An 8,671-nucleotide genomic window follows, 5' to 3' on the forward strand; every position below is an offset into this window, starting at 1 on the left:
GGATGCAGAATGGACTAATATAGTACATGAGTACATATACATACACATGCATACATATATGGCTATATAATATGTACTTATATTCCTATGAACGTATGTATTTCATATATCACTTATGAATTATAATTTATATAAATTAAGACATGAATACAAAGAGTGAGAATTGGGATATCTTTGTATGTTTTAATTTTATTTAAGTTTAATACATAATTTTAAAAATATTTACTTCCATTAACACGTATTTAACTTTTATTGTGATCTTTGGGCTTAATTATTGACAAGGCAAATGTTTTTGTCTTATTAGAGCTTATAATATTGAGATGAAGAGAGACAACTAGAAGTCCAGTATCAGTATTGGTGATAATTCCTCCAATAAGGGAAGTCAAAGTATATTAGAGAATTACCTAACGTGGGCCCTGGGAGGTTGGAAATGGTGCCAGTAAGGTTTCCAGGGGAAGGGATGGCTCAGTGGAAACCTGAAGGGTGAGTGGCAATGAGTGAAGGCAAGAGGCCTAGAAACTCACGTGCAGAAGTCACAAAAGAAAGATAAAGCAAAGAGCATTCAAGGAACTGGAAAAAGCTAAGTGTAAATGTGGTAGAAGATTGAGAAAGCAAAGTAAGTGGGCATGAAAGAGTATAGACAGTTACATCAAATATTAAGCAAGCAAACAATAAAGCCACAAGATTAACTCCACAGTTTAAGACTCTTGGTGAATTTTCACATGTGTCCTTTACATGCCTATGCTCTCCAATTTTCCCAAATTCAGCCAGCAGCATTTTCTGTTTCATTAGCTCCAAGAATGGTGGCGCCCTCCACCTAGTTGCCCCTGCTTAATTTCAACACCTCATCAGGTCTGCAAGACCTTCCAATTCTTCCTCCTAAATGTTTCCTGTATCTTCAACTTCTCACATCGTCATAATTACCACTTACTTTGTTTATCCTTGTTTATTGCAACAGCCAAAAAGCCTTCTTGCTTTTGGTTTATCCTTTCCCTTGTCAGTTCATGCCTATGGTAACATCTACTCAACTGGAGGCAGAATGGTGCAGTGTGGAGAGCACTGGGATTCAAGAAGAGAAAATGAGAGATCTCCCACCAAAATTCTGATGTGTGACTAAGAGTCAGACATCCTAAATGTGGTTGATATACCAGCCAAATATGGTAGGAAAAACATGAAGACAACATCTCTCCAATGTCTCTTTTCCTACATTCAACACCACTACCACCACTGCCCCCACCCCACCCCCACTCCCACTCCCACCCCCACCACACACACATACATATTTTGGTTTCTAGGAATAGCTGTTCCTGGGACACAGCCCTGATAAGAAGCCCAAGAATGGTGAGTTTTGGCATTGAGTTTAGCAGCAGGCACACCATAGATATTCTCTGTCAGCTTTTTGCTGTGATGTTGACAAACTGGGTGTAAACACAGTTAGGAAACTGTTGGCAGCCTCAGAATTGGCAGCTTTCTATAAGTGAGGCTTTATAAAAATCATCACTTGGTTTACTAAAACCAAGTGATGCCCATTGTCCCCTCTGCATCTTTGCATTCTATGACTTCTGGTACCAAAAAAGGCAACTAGAAACTTAAACAAGGGAATTGTTGGCCAAAAGATATAAAATTCCAGCTGGACTGGAGGAATAAGTTCAACAGATTTAGTGTACATCATTGTAATTATTATCACAATATACTTATACTTGAAAATTGCTGAAAGTAGATTTTAAGTGTTCTCACTATAAAAAAAAATAGCATGCAAGGTAATGCAGATGTTAAATAGATTGATTTAGCCATTCCACAATGTATCCATATATCAAAGCATCACACTGTACACCATAAATATATATGATTTTTTATTTGACAAAAACAATACAAAAATGCAAAACACGATATCAGGAAGGTTATTCACATTCTGAGTTACTAGGAATGTTACTTAGATACATTTTGAATTTTTCATCCTTAAGACAATTGCAAACCACCACAACAAAAATCTTTGTGGACAGGTTGATACCACCACTAGTCTCAAACGATTGCCTTTTTAGCTCCATTTGTCTCCCAATATAGACAAAGTTACTTTCTGTGTTTTGTTTTTCCCCCCTTTAATTCTCAACTGAGCCCTCCTTCTCTGACTCATAAAAAGGACAGTAGACTGTGAAATAACACTACGCAACAACTTCTCAGAGAAGCACTTGGTGACCATAAGGCATAGCCAGCAAGTAGGATAGCACGTAAAAGTTGGCCTTTACTTAGAACTGATTTGAAGACGATGTATTTAAAACCACACAGTTCATTAGCATTTCAGAGGGATAACTTTTTACTATGACTGAGTCATAAGACTGAGTCTAAGTACAGCATAGTGTTTCCTGAGCCTTTCAGTGCCTGTGCTGAAGTGTAAGCCTGCTTTCCATTCTGCATCTTCATGTTTAATGTGATTTTCTGTAATCATACTGGCTGTTCTTTCAGAAACAGTACCAGGAAAAAAAGTAAACTTCCCGAGGAAGATAGATTCTGTATATGTAGAAGCATGTTCCAATCCACTTTTTATTTTTTTCTTTTTATTTTTTCATTTTAAACAGTAAGTTTATTTAAACAACAAGACGCTTGACTTGAAGGGAAAACTATCTAGGATTCTTTTTTTGTTTTAGAGTAATTTATCCCTACTTAAAGATAGATTGTCCTACATGTAACAGCTATGTACAAAAAAGTTATAAAATTGTCCTTGGTTTTACAATGATAAATGAAAAACATTAAAATTCTCCAATTGAACAAGGTATGCAAGGATTTTTATGTTGTGTGTTTTTGTTAAAACAGTGAGAGCAAAATAACTTACTGGAATATAAAGATAAGAGCTAAATGAGCACGCCACTAATGGAGAAAGGGGGTATTTTCACAGAATCAGTATTTTTCCCCATCCCGTCTCCACTTGATGTCAATCATAACATATCATTGGCTGTTTAGTCAAAAAAAATGCAATATGCTTGTGCACATATACCAGTTACTTTATGTACAATAAAGGAATGGGGAAGGGGGAAATGAAAGAATAGAGAAAACTATACGGTAGTAGTCAGGATGTGGTGGAACCAAATTGCAGTTTTCTAATTGAGAATGTAATCTTGGTCTTTAAAGAACAGAGTTCTGGAGTAAAGAAGCAGGTTCCCTTTTCAGTAGACACCTCCCGTCTGCTGTTGGAACACATCAATTGTATCTTCATCCTCCATTTCCAACTGTGCAGGTGTGTCTGTTTCATTGATTGGTTGCCCGTCAAATCGGAATCTGATCTGCCTCATTGACAATCCCTGTCGTTCACAATAGGCTTTCATTAGTTTACTAAGTGGTGTATGCCTCTTAATCTTAAACTGCACCACAGAACCATCCTGCCCCGCCACCTTCAAATTAATATGATCATTGTTCTCAGTCTTGACTCCTTCCTTGGGCTTTTCGTCGACCATGGCGAGCGCCAGAGTCTCCTCAGCTGCCGCATCATAAAAGAGGTACCAGGTCCTCACTAATCGAACACACAAGCAGCACCAGGAGCCCCAATCCACTTTTTAAATCGCAAAGTCTGCCCTTTTAACTTGTTCAATTCCATGGGTTTTGTCAAATGTACACAGTGATGTTAACTCTGCTACAATCATGATGGGAAATATTTCCATCATCCCAGAAGCTCTCACATGCTGCTTTGTAATCAGTTGTCTCCTTCCACCCATGGAACTCTGGAAACCACTGATTTTTCTTCCCCTTTCCTAGGATTTCATATAAGCAAAATTATAGAATACGTAATATTTTGTTACTGAATTATTTTATGATTCTTTATACGATGTTTTTGAGTTTCAATCATGATGTGAATATAAAGAGTTTGTTCCCTTTTATTGCTGAATTGCATTCTGTAGTATATGTAATCCAAAATTTATCTCTTCTGAAGTTGGTCAACATGTGGATTGTTTCTAGTTTTTTTATTATTATGAATAAAACTGCTATCTGTGAACATTCCTTCACAAATCTTGGTGTGAACATATCCTCTTATTTCCCTTGTGTAATACTTAGACGTGAAATTTCTAGGTAGTTTGGTAAGTGTGTTTAATTTTGTTTTCATACTAGTTCTGCATAGTTGCCAACACTTAGAATTTTCAATCTCTTTTATTTTGGCTATTGTAATGAATATATAGTGACATTTTATTGTGGTCTGAATTTTTATTTTTCTAATGACAGATCATGCTAAGCATCTTTTCATATGCTTATTTTCCATCTGTATCATTTTGTAAAATATCTATTTAAATTTCTTTTTTGTTGTTTCTTTTTTTTTATATACTTTAAGTTCTAGGGTACATACGCACAACATGCAGGTTTGTTACATATGTATACATGTGTCATGTTGGTTTGCTGCACCCATTAACTCATCATTTGCATTAGGTATATCTCCTAATGCTATCCCTCCCCTCTCCCCCCATCCCACAACAGGCCCCGGTGTCTGATGTTCCCCATCCTGTGTCCACGTGTTCTCATTGTTCAATTTCCACCTATGAGTGAGAACATGCGGTGTTTGGTTTTCTGTCCTTGCAATTGTTTACTCGGAATGATGGTTTCCAGCTTCATCCATGTCCCTACAAAGGACATGAACTCATCCTTTTCTATGGCTGCATAGTATTCCATGGTGTATATGTGCCACATTTTCTTAATCCAGTCTATCATTGATGGACATTTGGGTTGGTTCCAAGTCTTTGCTATTGTGAATAGTGCCACAATAAACATAAGTGTGCATGTGTCTTTATAGCAGCATGATTTATAATGCTTTGGGTATATACCCAGTAATGGGATGGCTGGGTCAAATAGTATTTCCAGTTCTAGATCCTTGAGGAATTGCCACACTGTCTTCCACAATGGTTGAACTAGTTTACAGTCCCACCAACAGTGTAAAAGTGTTCCTATTTCTCCACATCCTCTCCAGCACCTGTTGTTTCCTGACTTTTGAATGATTGCCATTCTAACTGGTGTGAGATGGTATTTCATTGTGGTTTTGATTTGCATTTCTCTGATGGCCAGTGATGATGAGCATTTTTTCATGTGTCTGTTGGCTGCATAAATGTCTTCTTTTGAGAAGTGTGTCTGCCCATATACTTTGCCCACTTTTTGATGGGGTTGTTTTATTTTTTCTTGTAAGTTTGTTTAAGTTCTGTGTAGATTCTGGATATCAGCCCTTTGTCAGATGGGTAGATTGCAAAAATTTTCTCCCATTCTGTAGGTTACCTGTTCACTCTGATGGTGGTTTCTTTTGCTGTGCAGAAGCTCTTTAGTTTAATTAGATCCCATTTGTCAATTTTGGCTTTTGTTGCCATTGCTTTTGGTGTTTTAGACATAAAGTCCTTGCCCATGCCTGTGTCCTGAATGGTATTGCCTAGGTTTTCTTCTAGGGATTTTATGGTTTGGGGTCTAACATTTAAGTATTTAATCCATCTTGAATTAATTTTTGTATAAGGTGTAAGGAAGGGATCCAGTTTCAACTTTCTACATATAGCTAGCCAGTTTTCCCAGCACCATTTATTAAATAGGGAATCCTTTCCCCATTTCTTGTTTTTGTCAGGTTTGTCAAAGATCAGCTGGTTGTAGATGTGTGGTATTATTTCTGAGGGCTCTGTTCTGTTACATTGGTCTACATCTCTGTTTTGGTACCAGTACCATGCTGTTTTGGTTATGGTAGCCTTGTAGTATAGTTTGAAGTCAGGTAGTGTGATGCCTCCAGCTTTGTTTTTTTGGCTGAGGATTGTCTTGGCGATGCGGGCTCTTTTTTGGTTCCATATGAACTTTAAAGTAGTTTTTTCCAATTCTGTGAAGAAAGTCATTGGTAGCTTGATGGGGATGGCATTGAATCTATAAATTAGCTTGGGCAGTATGTCCATTTTCACGATATTGATTCTTCCTATCCATGAGCATGGTATGTTCTTCCATTTGTTTGTGTCCTCTTTGATTTCACTGAGCAGTGGTTTGTAGTTCTCCTTCAAGAGGTCCTTCACATCCCTTGCCAGTTGGATTCCTAGGTATTTTATTCTCTTTGAAGCAATTGTGAATGGGAGTTCACTCATGATTTGGCTCTCTGTTTGTCTGTTACTCGTATATAGGAATGCTTGTGATTTTTGCACATTGATTTTGTATCCTGAGACTTTGCTGATGTTGCTTATCAGCTTGAGATTTTGGGCTGAGATTATGGGGTTTTCTAAATATATAATCATGTCATCTGCAAACAGAGACTATTTGACTTCCTCTTTTCCTAATTGAATACCCTTTATTTCTTTCTCTTGCCTGACTGTGCTGGCCAGAACTTCCAACACTATGTTGAATAGGAGTGGTGAGAGAGGGCATCCCTGTCTTATGCCAGTTTTCAAAGGGAATGCTTCCAGTTTTTGCCCATTCAGTATGATATTGGCTGTGGGTTTGTCATAAATAACTTTAATTATTTTGAGATACGTTCCATCAGTACCGAATTTATTTAGAGTTTTTAGCATGAAGGGCTGTTGAATTTTGTCAAAGGCCTTTTCTGCATCCATTGAGATAATCATGTGGTTTTTGTCTTTGGTTCTGTTTATAAGATGGATTACATTTATTGATTAGTGTATGTTGAACCAGCCTTGTATCCTAGGGTTGAAACCCACTTGATAGTGGTGGATAAGCTTTTGGATGTGCTGCTGGATTTGGTTTGCCAGTATTTTATTGAGGATTTTTGCATCGATGTTCATCAGGGATATTAGTCTAAAATTCTCTTTTTTTATTGCGTCTCTGTCAGGCTTTGGTATCAGGATGATGCTGGCCTCATAAAATGAGTTAGGGAGGATTCCCTCTTTTTTCCGTTGATTGGAATAGTTTCAGAAGGAATGGTACCAGCTCCTCTTTGTACCTCTGGTAGAATTCTGCTGTGAATCCGTCTGGTCCTGGACTGTTTTTGGTTGGTAGGCTATTAATTATTGCCTCAATTTCAGAGGCTGTCATTGGTCTATTTAGGGATTCAACTTCTTCCTAGTGTAGTCTTGGGAGGGTGTATGTGTCCAGGAATGTATCCATTTCTTCTAGATTTTCTAGTTTATTTACATAGAGGTGTTTATAGTATTCTCTGATGGTAGTTTGTATTTCTGTAGGATCGGTGGTGATATCCCCTTTATCATTTTTTATTGCATCTATTTGATTCTTCTCTTTTCTGCTGTATTAGTCTTGCTAGCAGTCTATCAATTTTGTCGATCTTTTCAAAATGCCAGCTCCTGGATTCATTGATTTTTTGAAGGGTTTTTTTTGTGTCTCTATCTCCTTTAGTTCTGCTCTGATCTTAGTTATTTCTTGCCTTCTGCTAGTTTTCAAATGTGTTTGCTCTTGCTTCTCTAGTCCTTTTAATTGTGATGTTAGGATGTCAATTTTAGATCTTTCCTGCTTTCTCTTGTGGGCATTTAGTGCTATAAAATTTCCCTCTACACACTGCTTTAAATGTATCCCAGAGATTCTGGCATGTTGTGTCTTTGTTCTCATTGGTTTCAAAGAACATCTTTATTTCTGCCTTCATTTCATTATGTACCCAGTAGTCATTCAGAAGCAGGTTGTTCAGTTTCCATGTAGTTGAGCGATTTTGAGTGGGTTTCTTAATCCTGAATTCTAGTTTGATTGCACTGTGGTCTGAGAGACAGTTTGTTATAATTTCTGTTCTTTTACATTAGCTAAGGAGTGCTTTACTTCCAACTATGTGGTCAATTTTGGAATAAGTGGCGATGTGGTGCTGAGAAGAATGTATAATCTGTTGATTTGGGGTGGAGAGTTCTGTAGATGTCTATTAGGTCCGCTTGGTGCAAAGCTGAGTTCAATTCCTGGATATCCTTGTTAACTTTCTATCTCATGGATCTGTCTAATATTGACAGTGGGGTGTTAAAGTCTCCTATTATTATTGTGTGGGAGTCTAAGTCTCTTTGTAGGTCTCTAAGGACTTGCTTTATGAATCTGGGTGCTCCTGTATTGGGTGCATATATATTTAGGATAGCTAGCTCTTCTTGTTGAATTGATCCCTTTACCATTATGTAATGGCCTTCTTTGTCTCTTCTGATCTTTATTGGTTTAAAGTCTGTTTTATCAGAGAATAGGATAGCAACCTCTGCCTTTTTTTGTTTTCCATTTGCTTGGTAGATCTTCCTCCATCCCTTTATTTTGAGCCTATGTGTGTCTCTGCATGTGAGATGGGTCTCCTGAATATAGCACACTGATGGGTCTTGACTCTTTATCCTATTTGCCAGTCTGTGTCTTTTAATTGGACCATTTAGCCCATTTACATTTAAGGTTAATATTGTTTTGTGTGAATTTGATCCTGGCATTATGATGTTAGCTGGTTATTTTGCTTGTTAGTTGATGCAGTTTCTTAATAGCATCGATGGTCTTTGCAATTTGGTATGTTTTTGCAGTGGCTGGTACCAGTTTTCCTTTCCATGTTTAGTGCTTCCTTCAAGAGCCCTTGTAAGGCAGGCCTGGTGGTGAAAAAATCTCTCAGCATTTGCTTGTCTGTAAAAGATTTTATTTCTCCTTCACTTATGAAGCTTAGTTTGACTGGATATAAAATTCTGGGTTGAAAATTCTTTTCTTTAAGAATGTTGAGGCCGGGCACGGTGGCTCAAGCCTGTAATCCCAGCACTTTGGGAGGCCGAGACGGGCG

The 8,671-nt window shown here is 37.7% G+C and overlaps 1 pseudogene across 1 annotated transcript; it reads right to left on the reverse strand.

Annotated features, from left to right (window-relative positions):
- Positions 1–2,978: 2,978 nt before the first annotated feature.
- Positions 2,979–3,449, reverse strand: LOC111552778 (annotated as a pseudogene). The gene has a single exon (XR_002734725.2). The product of XR_002734725.2 is annotated as a small ubiquitin-related modifier 2 pseudogene (transcript).
- Positions 3,450–8,671: the final 5,222 nt, after the last annotated feature.

Source organism: Piliocolobus tephrosceles, chromosome 6 (assembly GCF_002776525.5).
Source record: "Piliocolobus tephrosceles isolate RC106 chromosome 6, ASM277652v3, whole genome shotgun sequence".
NCBI lineage: Eukaryota > Metazoa > Chordata > Mammalia > Primates > Cercopithecidae > Piliocolobus > Piliocolobus tephrosceles.